At 37.8% G+C, this 14,656-nt stretch overlaps 1 protein-coding gene across 1 annotated transcript in view; it reads left to right on the top strand.

Annotated features, from left to right (window-relative positions):
• RYR3 (ryanodine receptor 3) overlaps window positions 1-14,656 on the top strand; it is a 602,723-nt gene that overhangs the window by 2,459 nt on the left and 585,608 nt on the right. The gene's annotated exons all lie outside the window — the stretch shown is intronic.

Consider the following 14,656-nt stretch of genomic DNA (forward strand, 5'->3'; position numbering starts at 1 on the left):
CAAGGTAAATTCATTCGTGCCACTATTAGGCTCCAGCTTAAATGCCACTCACTCCAATAAACCTGTCTTCCTTCCTGGTACTATACTTCAGCATGTTGATTGTACATCTCCTGTCCTGTTGTTATTCATAAAGGATTGCAGGTGAGTTTCCCTCTGAATTCAAAGCAACTTGAAGGATGGGATTATCTGGTTTAACTTTTCACCACCCACAATGTCTTACATACTATAAGTGATATCCTGTGTTGAGTTGAATCATTGTTCTCACATTCTAAGTTAGGAATTTGACTAAATATGTGACCTAGAAAATCAGAAAAGGTGGCCAAAATACTAGGAAGGAGGGCACAACAGAATATAGAGACAAGATGCAGGAAGAAGAATACAAAGATTAGGCCTGGTGCAATAGCCTAGTGGCTAAATCCTCGTCTTGCACACCTGGGATCCCATATGGGTGCCAGTTCATATCCCTGTGGCCCCACTTCCCATCCAGTTCCCTGCTTGTGGCCTGGGAAAGCAGTGGAGGACAGCCCAAAGCTTTGGGACACTGCACCCATGTGGGAAACCTGGAAGAATCTCCCGACTCCTGGCTTCAGATCAGTTGAGCTCCAGCTGTTGTAGCCACTTTGGAAGTGAGTCAACAAATGTAAGTTTTTTCTCTCTGTCCTTCTGTCTGTAGATCTGCCTTTCCAATAAAAATAAAAATTTTTAAAAATTACAAATGTTTTGGTGGTTCAGTTTGACAGGACTTCAACCCTGGTGAGAAAAAAAGAAATGGGCAATGGCAAATGACATCATCTGAGGTTCAGGATCCTTCCTCTGCACAATGTCACCAGTCAAAACCAAGGTTAATCTTTAACCCATGAGTGTGTGGATGTCAGAGGCCAACTGGAGTGGAGAAGGGAGTAGACATTGGAAGGGAATATTGGGAGGTACAAAGGGAGCAGTGGCAGTATTCCCAGACAGAATTCTCAGAGAAGTGGAATGAAAGATCACAAGAAGGACTGTGCTGTGACAGGAATGCCAATGAATACCAGCAAAGCATTGAGTTTCAGAAAGGGCTCTCTACGTTTCACCCCACCAACAGGTGATGTGGCCTTGCCTTAGTCACACTGGCGAATTTAGACCTCAGTTTCTTCATCTGTCATTGATGGCAAATGACTTATGTCAAACAAAACAATACAAAACAAAAGTCACAGGACCATTAATGTTACTATCCTTTGGGCTGAGCTGATTTTATAATATTCTCTCAGGCCAATCTTGCATTAATTTCAATCACAAGACCAACAATCTGGGGAGGAAAGGTCATTCATGGGAGACAATAAATATGAAGTACTGGCTGCATCCCTCTGAAATGTAGGACACTGGGAGCAAACCTAATCTCTAAGATGTTTCCACCTCATTTGCCTGCTGCTGTATAATCAGCTTTTCAGCTAAATGCCAGATAAATGCAACTTGCCTGCTGTCACATTCATTTGAATATGGATGCTGTCTTACTGATCAATAGTTATTCATTCCCCCCAACTCCCTGAAAATACTTAATGGCATCAGAGTACCAATCTCTGCAACATATCCAGGTGTCTCAGACTTTGTTTTGTAATGTTCTCACTTAACATAGTTTCACAGTCTGGAAAGAGATACATGATACAATGGACTAAGAAGTCAGAAATTAAAATAGCAGTTGAAAACACTTTGTCAGGCCACCTAATAAAACCACTTTAGATTAAGTGGTCTCATTCTCTCCCAGTGCATCATCTGTGTTTGCATATCCCAGATTCATGCTGAAGAACATTTGAGATGACAAATTAACCTTATAATATTGTAATGCTTGGGTGAACATTGTAGAGGCTGATAAAATGTTTGTAGACTGTAAGGTTTTTTTTTTTCAACTTGCCTACAGAAATCTTAAAATAGTTTCTGTGCCACCTGAAGCAACATATGGAGAAAGTACTCTTACTTAGCGACAACCATAATTGCTTTATGCTGTCATTTTGTACAGAGAAAGCAAAATTTGGATCTTAAATGCTGAAAAAAATAAGCCACTTCTATTAATTACCTGAAAAGGCTTAGATTTGGCTCAACAGGGAAAGTCATAATTAAGGTCTCTTGAATATAGGGGGAGCAATGTGAAATCAAAATGTGAGGGTTTTTTGTCAGGAAACATACCCTCAGGCACTACAGTAGAATTAGCACTCAGCAGCTGACAAAACAGTCTCAGTGTGCTGCTTTGTCAAAGGGTCATTTGCTGAGTCACAAATTATACCAAGCTGCACCCCTGAAGACAGTGAGAAGAAAAGCAGACTTCCAAGCTACCTGCTCTGTGATGAAAAACTCAAAGTTGTTGGGCAGGGAAAAATGCACCAGCTAGGCAGAATTTCAGGCAATGCAGCATAGTCATGCTCCATGTCATAAGATAGCCTAGAGCAGCAGCTGTCAGAAGCAGCAGAACCAAAGGTGGCAGGCTGTACGGAGGCCAGCTGCACCAGCAAATCAGAGAGGAGAGTCTTTCTGGATGGCTTTTTTTTTAGAAGTATCATATGATCAATGTAATTTGAAAATATGAGAATACAGAGAATACACAAAGGAGAAATATAAATTGATTATAACCCTGCCATTCACTTATTTAATCAGCAAGTTTTTTTTTTCAAGCTTTCTGGAAATACCAGGTCCCTTTCCAGGCACTACAGAAGAGAAAAGGAATGTACATCTGTTCTCTTTACACTTAACAGTCCACAAAATGAGACAGAAATAGATGATTGTATCAACCAAAGGAGTGTCTTATCGTTCCCCAGGCTTAGGACCAGAAGGAAACTAAGGAAGGCTAATTTAACTCATTGGTGGGGGAGAGACGGGTGAGATAGCTTGTGAAAAGACTTCCAGGAAAGGTGACCCCTTAAACTGAATGTTGAGGATTTAAGTAGTCAGAAGAGGAATGATGAACCTGCCAGGAGAAGAGAACACATGCACAAAGCTCCTGGGCATGACAGGAAGGAACATGAAATGTGTGGAAGAACTGAGAAAAACCAGTGTGAATAAAGTCACAGGGCAGAAAGGAGTAGATGGAACACAAGATTGAGAGGCAGGGTCAGATCTCACAGGGCATTGCAGACACTCAGAGAAGTCCTTCAGATACTTTATAGATATCTGGTACATACCTATGTATCTATACATATGTATATGTAGCATGTATATATATATAATATATGTGTAATTATGTATAGGTACATCTGATACATCTGTGAATATCACATCATAGATATGTATTGCTGATATATTATCTATGCATATGTATATCACCATCAAACACCCCTCTCTCTCTATATATTTTCTCATCTGTGTCTGCCTCATAACTTCATTTTTCATTTCTTACATAACTAAAATGTAGCAAAATATTTAGCACTCTGCATGGCACAGTGCATGAAAATAACAGTAGTATAAAATTAAGCATGTTTTATTGTGTGTGTGTGTATTGTGCTATTTAATGAAGACTTTGCTTTCATCCAACACAATCAGCTGAGAATTTGTTACTGCTTACCATAGTAACAGTGTGACTTTGTGCTCCTGTTGGTGTCCCATCCCAGACTCCTGGATCTGCATCCTTTGTTACATAGTCATTGGCTGCTGAGAGTCTTCTCCTCAGTATTTTCTTCCATTCAGCAGTCTGTTTTCTTGTTGTGGCCATGAGAAAATGATTTTTATTCTGCTACTTTAAATAGGAAAAAAAGCGCCTTGATTTGAATCTGGGCTAGAAATGGATTGTGAATTCTTGGATCATTTTCTACCCTCACCCACTTCACTCTGTGACAATTTCTATATAAAACCATCAAGCCTGAATTCTGTCCATAAGAGAGCTGCAACATTATTGTTTATCCATTTCAAATCTCTCCAAGTACTTCGACATAGAAACTTTTCCCTCCTGTCCCTCCCCAAACTAGCTATCTACTAGGAAATACATCCTTAGCAAACTTTGATTTGTCATGTTTCCTATCATAGTCAAACAAACAAGATGAACCAGAATAGAATTTCTCAGTCTCTGCACTATTGAAATGTTAGATTTGTTTTGAGTGCTTTTTTATGCATATAGAATGTTAAACAGCATCCCTGGCCTCCACTCATTTGATGCCAACAACACATCCACCATCCAGATGTAAAAACCAAGAGCATCTCCAGGTATTGTTAAATGATTTGCAGGAGGAAAGAATGAGAGATTTAGCATTAGATCATATCATTTATTCTTGTATCAACTTTTTAAGCCTCAGAGAGAAAATTTGAGATAAAGCCACAAATAGACTTCAACATGTCTTCTGTTTCCAAGACCAAATTTTCCATTATTCACTATACCATAGCTGTCTAAAATAAGTGCTATGATGCTACACAGCCAAGCTTCTTTGGATTTCTTTCTGCATTGCTAACCCTGCCTTTTAGGAACCAGAATGCACATTTAGTTCTTCCAGGTTGCTCTCTTCTTGATCGCATTTGCCACTTATTTACCTTAGCTTCACCTCAGATAACACAAATTCAGTCACCAACAGATATCATTCTTTCTTATTGGATTTTAGGGGTGGATTTCACAGATCTTTAGAACAAGCTGTTCAGCTTGGTTTTTCTGTTATATAGAAGCATCTAATGCCTGGATATGAATATTATGAGGTATAAATATGCTCCTAGCCAGGAAGAATACAATGCTGACTACTGAACTGGAACTTACCACTGCTAAGGGAAAATAGTAGCAAGAACAAGGCACAGCTAACAGGGATCTGATCTTTCCTTCCATCCACCATTATTACATTTGCCACTCCTTCTAAACTACCTTCCAAGCTACCTTCACATTACAGTGGAAGGACAGTGTGTTTGCCTCTATGATATTGACAGGCCAGCTGCTAAATGTGATAATTAACAAATTTTAACTCATTGTACACCATGTGCTCTCAGATATTGTGTCTCACCTGGAATAGAGCAATAAGTAAGATGACCAGATGTCTCTGCTAGTCAACTGAATTCATTGTCTTAGTCCAGCCATCTGGTCCCAGGCTGGAGCCGACTCACTGGGTCTCTGCCAGGGGTCAGGTGACTTAAACATCCACAGGTTATGCAAGTCTAGACGATGAGAGAGGAAACAATGAATTGGTAGGAAAATGACATTCACCCTTGGAATCTTCTTCATGTTCCAGTTTCATTTTAGGAATCTGTGTATCATTAATTTAGCCTATAATCTTGCAATTAGATCATTCTGTTGTTAAAACCAGAATGTAAGACCAGAATAGAGACCTAAGATATTTAATTTTGATCATATAAAATATTTGTATTCAGCAAAATAGGGGGAATAGAGATGGGCTCCTTGTTTGTGGTTTCTGAAAAACTGCCCTTAGTAAGTCACTTGAATTATTGGCAAATGAAACAGAGTAAGCTAGTTAACAAGGGTTCCTGGCAGCTGAGGAATTCTTGGAGGAAATGGCTAGAAAGGTTTGTAAGTCTTTAAAAAGCCCCACATAAATAAATGAAAATTATGTGAATTTAATACTAACCTGAAGTTTCTTAAACCACTGTTATAATGTGTGTGTGTGTGTGTGTGTGTGTGTAAGATTAAAAATTTCTAGCCTTGAAGCCAGCATTGTAGCATGGGGGATTAGGCTAATACCTAACATGCAGCATTCCATGTGAACACCGTTTTGAGCCCCAGCCCTTCTATTTCCAATTCAGCTCATTGTTAATGCACTTAAAAAGGCAGCAGTGGATGGTCCATGTACTTGAATCCCTGAAAACCATATAGGAGACCTGGATGAAGTTCCAGGATCCTGGCTTTGACTTGGTCCAGACCATCTGTTACAGCCATTTAGGGAATGAATCAACAGATAAAAGATCTCTTCCTCTGTCACTGGAACTCTGCCTTTCTAATAAATAAATGGATCTTTAAAAAAGAAATACAATAAATTACATTTCCCCAACGTGAAAACGTTTTAATAGTGATGCAGTTGAGATCACTCCCTCTTCCTTTTCCTTCATCCTCATAATAATACCTAAGGGAAGATACTGGTTCTTAAGTTCATAGCAATCTGGGAGAAACTGGAGATAACCCAGGGGAAAGTGCTCACCCAGACCTAGGCCTCAATGATTTACTGTCATCGACACTGCCCTATATGGGCTGACAAATCCAGTTAAAACTTAAATCAGCTGTCCCATATCCTGCACAAACCTGATTGTGAAGATGGAACTACCTGGATCATTAAAACTGACATCACTTGGGCAAAAAACTCACGGCCAGAATCAGAAACTTGACAGTTGTGCCACCATTTGACCCATTTGAGTGGAGGTAGTTAGTTGTAATCCTTTTTTGTGCTTAGTGCTTAGGTATTTTGTTTTGTTTTATTTTCAGGTTTAGCTAGGGAGGAGCAGAGCTCTGAGTAGTTCTGGGTCCCGCTAGGGATTAGACACTGAAAATTTGTTTGGAATGGGGAAGGTTAACAGGAGGGATAACCTTACTGCATTAGCAGCAGCATTTCCCAGTGCCTCCAGAAGCAGTGGTCTCTTCTGGAGAGCCTGAGAAAATAGCCCCTCAATTAAGATTAATGTCAGAGCACATAAAGGATAATGGCTTCATTGATACTCAATTACAAGATAAACGCCTTCTCAGTCTCACAAAGATTTTAATTGAGAAGGCAAAGGAGCAGAAGAACAGACCAGATAAGTTTAGGAGAGGAAGGCACTTGGGGATCTTTGGAAAACAGCTAGAAGTTGAGTTTAAAATTGTGTAAATATTCATCATCAAATTATGTCATAAAAGATCTTGTTTTAGTTGTCTGAGGGGATTATACAAATCATTCCCTTGACCTGGGAACTGGGAAGGTTTGTCCCCAATTTTCCTAGTTTTCCTTTTTGTTTCTCTCTCTTTTAAAGATTTATTTATTAAAACTGGAGGAGAGAAGATAGGGAAGGGGAGGGAACTTGAGGGAGGGAAAAGGAAAAGCTCAGTGCCAACTAAATTGTATCAAAAACCATTAATAAAAAAGATTTACTTATTTTTATTGGAAAGGTAGATTTACAGAGAGAAGGAGAGAGAGACCTTCCATTCACTCTTCAAAAAGCTACAACAACAGTTGGAGCTGTGCTGAGCCCAAGCCGGGGGGTGAGGGGGCAGGCAGGAGCTTCTTCTGTGGCTCCCACAGAGGAACAGGGTCCCAAGGCTTTGAACCATCCTCCATTGCTTTCCCAAGCCATAAGCTGGAAGCCAGATATGGAGTGGAGCAGCCGGGATATGAACTGATACCCATAGGGGATGCCAACACTTACAGGTGGAGGATTAACTAGTTGAGCTATAGTGCCGGCCCTATGTCCCCAGTTTTCTCTATCTAATATCCTTTATTTCATTTATTTTAAAAGATATATTCATTTATTTAAAAGAGTTACAAGGAGAAAGGGAGAAACAGAAAGACAGAGAAGGAGAGAAAGAGAAAGAGAGATATCTTATATCTACTTGTTTGCTTTCCAAATGGCTTACTGCCCAGGGCTGGGCCAAGTCGAGGCCAGGAGCCAAGAGCTTCTTCCAGGCTCCTACATAGCAGAACCTTAGCACTTAGGCCACATTATGCTGTCATTAGTAAGGAGCTGGATTGGAAGAGGAGCAACTGGGACTCAAACCAGTGCCTACATGAGATGCTGCTGTTGCCCCATCTACTAAAACACAACACTAGCCCCTCAGTGTTTTTAAGGTAAATGTTGTATGATATAAGCGTAACTTTCTCAGTGCCACTTGTGTTTATTTCTCTGTACCTCACATTTTCTCTGTTATGCTGAAAAATACATTATGAATTCTTTTACCTTTCATATGTTCTATTTTCATGTTTCAAAAATACATAAAATAGACAATTTTTACAGGATATATATCAAGATCTCTCAGTACTTATTTTCTTTGTACTGCATTTCCAAATAAAGCAGCAACTCCTGAATTTTTATTTTGTTGGAGCTTAACATCAAATCTTTTATCACTAGAAAAAATATATAATCTTGACTGTATGTCTTTGACTCCATGATTTTATCTTCCTTGAATCTTAACTAGGAATCAACTGCATCATGAATATCAACATCATCATCAAATGTGGCTAAGATTTATTGAAAACCAACTATCTGCCAGGCACTATGCTTACTGGACACAATGATTTGTTGCAGGCTCTGAGCATCTCTACATCATCTTATGTATGCCCAGAATACAAAGCTCTGATCACTCTTTAGCCAGGTCATTTTTCAGTGCTGTGCTTGCAGCAATGAACCTTGAGGATGAGGTAACAACTTTTCTTGGATAAAGACCATACTTTTTCCCTTACTATTCTTACCATAAATGTCTATGGCAGTCATTTGGCCTCATGATCCAGACATTGGTTAGGATACCCACATCCTAACCAATCTCAGAGTGCCTAGGTGCAACATCCACTCTGGTACCTGACTTTAGCTTCCTACTAATACAGTGGGAATGACTCAAATAATTCGGTTTCTGACACCCACATGGAAGATCCAGATGAAACTCTTGGTTTTAGGTGTTAGGGTGGGCTTTGTGGAACAAGGTAGCAAAACAGCAAGTTGATTACCACCCCCTACCCCCGTGTGTGTGTCTCTCTCTCCTCTTTCTGCCTCTCAAATAAATGTATAAAAATCAACATGTTGGAACCCCAAGCTTATGGTCCATATCCTGCTGTAATGCAGGCCACTATGCATAACCACTTTGCTCCCATGAAACTTGGGGGACATATTAAGCTAGTGAAAATGAGTATGAAGCTCTGGTCACTGCTTTTGTTCTGAATAGCCTAGACATTTATTTTGGCTGCAGTAGTCTGATTGCCTCTGGCAGCATCCATTTTTCAGCAGGGTAATATTGAAACCCTGCATATGGAGTTCCTGAAAAAGTCTATAAACTGACGAACACATTCGATCCTCATAAAAACCTTTCACTTTTCTGAAGTTATTAGTGCTCTGATGGTCATACTTCCCTGCACTATGCTAATAATTGATCAGTTGTCAGTTCTCTTGTTAGCATTTCCAACTCCATAATGCTTCCCTGCAACCTCCAAGTGAAGCCCACAGAAATGGATGAAGCCCACAGAAGTGGATGAAGCCCAGTTAGACTCCTCTACACCTATGCTTGTGAGAGCAGCCCCTCTGTCTGCAGTCATTGAAAATCCCAGCACCAGTCTTAACCAAACCTCCAACAACATCGTGACTTTCTTTGGCTTGTCATTGGGCAGCCAGCTCTTCCTCTATTTTCTGCAGATGCTAAAACTGCACATTTGCTCTAAGCCCTTTCTCTAACTCCTTGCCTCTGATGTCCTATTTTATGGAAAGCATGGGAATTCCTAGGAAACAGCTGCAACAACTCTCCCACATACAGACATTTGAAGGTGTTATCTAAGAACATGCCTTCCCCCTCCATGACCTGCATCCTTGAAAGTCCCAGCTGTTTAATCAAATGCTTCCACACCTATGTGTTGGATTGATTCTCTGCTCATTTGTTGCCAGTCAAACAGCACTTAAATTTCCCTCTGCCAAAAAATGTTCATGCCTGTAAACAAATCCTATCCACAAGGTTCTTAACTTTAGGTTTCTTTCTTCATTTTCTCTTTTTCACAGCCAAGATTCCTGCTTTCATTTTCTCACTACCCACTCAATCTTCCACCAGGAGTCCCAGCCATTGAACCACAGAAGGAACCCTGGCAACATTCAACCAAGACCTCCCTGCAACAAAGTGCAGCCAATCTCTTCTCCATTCCACTAAATAATAAGGTCACAGATCACAGGGAAAGTCTCTGGAGTAAGGAGGACTGCAGCTGGGTTCTTCTATCGTGGTTGAGGAACACAGTTCACTGGAGGCGACCTTCAAGAAGCACACATTAGGGTGAATGCCCTGACTTCATTAGACCCACATAAAAACAGAACTTAGTTTATGTTATCCATACAAGTCAACCTCCAGGGTCAGGGAAAGAAGGATGGGAAATGAGTGATTTTATGGCAGATAGACACTACAACTCTTATATGTTCTTTGTATCTTATAACCCCCTGGAGAATACCCAGCACAACACACTGAATAATGAAAGTCATACTCATACACACACACACACACACACACACACACACACACACACACTCACATCTATATATATTTTAAACTTTGCTTCCCATCCAGGCCATTATGATAGAACCCACTCTCTGATGCCAATTCTTGTGGGTGGTGGTTTGACCAAAGCTTAATTGACAATAGTCTGCAGGCAGTGTCAGGGAAAGAGCGATCCTGGCTGATAACAAGAGCCAGTTGGAATCAAGCCTTTGGTTCCATCTATGGGTATATCATTATATCTCACTGAATTATACACCCTGAATAGGGATCAAGTTTAAAATACAATGGCATAGTTTTAATTTTGCCAGGTAGAGCCAAATTCCTATCATTTAAGTATATTAGTCTGTAATAATTTTATAGATAAGATTTTACTTTTGAAACTCATCCTATTATCTGACTTTCTGGTGTTGATTGGCTAATGGGTAAGAGAAGTGCCTGTAGTTTTTAAGTTTAGAGAATTGGCTTCCTGATTAGCATGCAGGTTGCCTTGAGCAGGTACATTTCCTATGGGAATGGCAGGTGAAGCTGGGCAGTAGCTTAAGCTAGCCTGATACAGCTTCACAATCATAGTCTGTGATGAAGTATCTCAAGGACATTTACAGACATTGCAATATGAGGCTTTCTCCTTTTTAAAGGAACTTTACAGATGTTTATTCTTTGTTTTACAACTTCTGTTGCTGCAGGGATATGAACTGGTTTTAATGCACTTCTGCCACTGGCAAGAAGTGCCTTCCTTCCTGTTTCACCTCTACCCCTTACCTGCTTTCATCTCAGCCCATGGCTCTCCATATCCAGTCTGTTGTCTCCTGCCTTAAGGCTTTTCCCTCGATTCTTCTCTCTTCTTGGAGTACTAGTTCCTGGTTCCTTGCTCATCTACTTCTCATTCAATTCTCAGCTCAAATGTAACATCATCAGAAAAACCCTTCTAATATACTAGATCTAACTCAACTGACCATTGTCCTGTCATTTTTGGTGACATCTTGATTTTTTCCTGTCCTTCAATCTTTCACAGTCTGAAAACTTCTTATTGTTGTTATGGTTTATTATTACTGTCTTGTTTTATTTTAAGGATTAAGAATTTTCTACCACCTTCTTGGTAACTACAGTAGTACTTGTATGAGCTCATTACATATTTGCTGAAAGAAATGTGCTTTCACCTATTGGGCAGGAGATACAAACTCTATGGTCCTGCTTACAATAACACTATTATTATAAATTATAAATAATAATAGTTCCTTTTATAATAATAATAGTTATAATAATAATAGTTTTATAATAATAATAGTTCCTTTTATAATAATAATAGTTATAATAATAATAGTTCCTTTTATAATAATAATAGTTATAATAATAATAGTTCCATTTATAATAAAAAAAAACCAATAACACTATTATACCATTATGATTTACAGCAGCAGGATTTTCCTGTTTATTTCAGGTCATGATGTTGTCATTAAACTCTTCAAAACAAGACAAATATTTCTTCGTGTGTCATTGGACCTTTCAACTTTCACTTCCAACAGAATCACTTACTCTCTTTTTTTTTCTAGCGCATGTTAGTAAAATGAGTTTCAAAATAAAATTTTATCTGCAAAATTATTGAGAAGTTAACATGCTTAAATGTTAGAAATTTGTCTATTCCTGGTAAAATTAAAAGTAAGTAGTCTTATTTTAAATTTGATTCTCATTGTATCACTCTGAATTGTTTCCTGTGTAAAAATGCATTTAGCTCTTTAAATAAACAGTTGTCCTTCGATATCAATGAATTTAGCAACAAAAGATTGTAAGTATTTGAAAAAAGTTGTATTAAACAAATGTAGATTTTCTTTTTATTTCTTAAGCAGTATAGTTTCACAACTACTTCTATTTACATTTACACTTATATAATATTATATTAAAAAAAAACCCTAAATATGATTTAAAATATGTGGGAGGACTGTACAGATTCTAAGCCACTTTACGTGAGACTTTCGGTGCCACAATGTTTTTCTAGCTGGCTGAATGTTAGCATTGTCAATAGAGGGCACTAGAGAGACATTAACTGTGGAATAGATCTGTTTTCCTTGTTCCTAGTTTGTTATTCCCAGATTCATTAGAGCCAAGTAACCACACAGAATGATTACCCCAAGTCTGCAGGAACGAGGGATTGAATAAATATACCAGAATAATACTGGACTATTGTTTTAAGTTCTATCTTCAAAATTCAATAGTTCAATAGGAGTGTCTTTATGTTTGACCGGGGATCAAATCAGTTGTTAACGAAGTTTCTTCTAATGGGTCAACATTTACTGACATTGTGATGGGAAATTTGTGCTACTACATCTTCTGAAAGTGGTGCCGCATATAAAGGACTCTGAGCAGCACAATTCACTCAAAGGCAGCCCTCTAGAGTTCCTGTGCTTTAAGCTTCCAAATAAAAGCTATGAAAGCATACAAGATAAATCCCCAATGGAAAGCCAGGTCCCCAGATGAAAAGTAAAACAAGTACAGTTTTTTCAGAGCTCTATTAGGATAAATTAAGTGTTAATTTTAAAAAGTCAACATGGCAATAATCAGTACTGTTGCTACACATTAGTATGGAACTATCTCAAAAAAATTAAGAAAACAAGTCCATTTACAATAGTTACAAAAATCAATAGAATGCTTAAGAATAAATTTAACCAAAGAACTAAAAGGTTTCTGCATTTAATACTATAAAACACTAATGAGAGAAGTAAGCAACACAAATAAGTGATAGATGTTTTATACTCATGGATTGGCACAACTAAAACTGTTCAAATGGCCATGACCATTTCTGCCTGACCATGTGGACCTCAAAGCAGTCTACCAAGCCAGGAAAACCCTATTTACAAATTCCAAAGGCATTCTTCAAAGAAATAAAAAGAATCCTAAAATTTGTGCAGAACCACAAAATGCCACAAATGACCAAAGCAATCTTTAAGAAAAAGACAAATCTCTGACCTCAAAATGCACTACAGAGTTAGAATAAGCTGAGCAGTGTATTACTGGAATACAAACAAACACGAAGCACAATTGAACAGAATAGAAAATATGGGGAGTCAGCATTGTGGCATAGCAGGTAAAGCCAAGGCCTGTGACCCCAGCTTCAGTGAATGAATAAAGGCAATGTTGTATTTATACACAATGAAATATCATTCAACCACAAACATAACTAAATATTTTTATTTGGCACAATATGAATGAACCTGGAAGACAACCAGCTAAGTGAAACAAGTTTGGCATCAAAGGAAAAGTATCTTATGATCTCATCCACGTATGGAATCTAAGTAAGTTTTTCTGATAGTGGAGAATAGATTAGTGGTTATTTGAAGGCTGGAGAGGGTGGCAGAGGTAAAGATTTTCAACTGAGAATAAATTTTAGATATATAGTATGAGCTCTGGCAAACTATTACACAGTATTGTAATTGTAGTGACAGTATTATAGTAGACAAAAAGAATTTTGTTTTCACCATAGAGAAATAATAAATATCTTGATTTTATTGTAAAGAGTATATGTATACAGAATCATCAAAATCTACCCCGTTAGTATGCACAATTATTACTTGTCAATTAAAAACAACATTTTAAAAACAGAACATTTCTAGGCAACTTATTAAGTGAAAATTGATATATTCCATTCATGAACACATTAATGAATTAACAAAATATGGTGTATCAATATACACATATACAATGAAATACCACTCATTTTTTAGAATAAGGAGGTTCTAATACATAGTACACAGGCTAGACTTGAAAACTTTATGCCAAGTGAAATCAGTCAGACATCTCACACATGAATACAATTAGGTATCTGTTAGACCAGTCAAATTCACCACAATAGAAAATAAAATAGAGGTTTACAAAGACTAAGAGAAAGGATATTGGAGGAGGACATCTTGCTTAATAGATACCATGTTTCAGTTTAGGAAAAAATTCTGGAAATGGATTGTAGCGACAGTTGCACAATATTGTGAATGTGCTTGGTGCCACTGAATTATACACCTAAATACTTAACATGATAATTTTATGTTGTATATATTTGACCACAAAAAAACAAGAAGTTAACTTTTTTTACAAAATGAAAATATAAATGGGCCATTTGCCCTATGCTTCCATCTTCAACACCGTGCACAAGTGTGTATACAAGGGTATACACAATAACTTATCACATTCTGCCTTGAATTTTATACATTTTTGTGTCTTCTTTTTATGAGATACAAAGTAGTTCTATAATTCCGTACCTGTTACACTGTTTTACCCAGTAGGTAGATTATTCATAGCTCTAAGAAAAAAAATGGAAATAGTTAAATTAATTTTGATTCTAGATATAATTTAACTCATTATATCTAAAACATAATCACTTTAGTGACTGTCAACAAAAATTAATGAGATATTTAACACTTTTTCATTATAGTATGTCATCAAATTATCTTGTTTTTGTACAAATGGCCTAGAGGTTAGTGCTTTTAGAGCACTTTGTTGTACATTTTAATCATGTGTAGGGACCTTTTAAAAATATCAATGTTCCTAAATAAAATTAAGCTACTTAGTGTTGGGGCA

Source organism: Ochotona princeps, chromosome 6 (assembly GCF_030435755.1).
Source record: "Ochotona princeps isolate mOchPri1 chromosome 6, mOchPri1.hap1, whole genome shotgun sequence".
In the NCBI taxonomy this organism is placed as follows: domain Eukaryota; kingdom Metazoa; phylum Chordata; class Mammalia; order Lagomorpha; family Ochotonidae; genus Ochotona; species Ochotona princeps.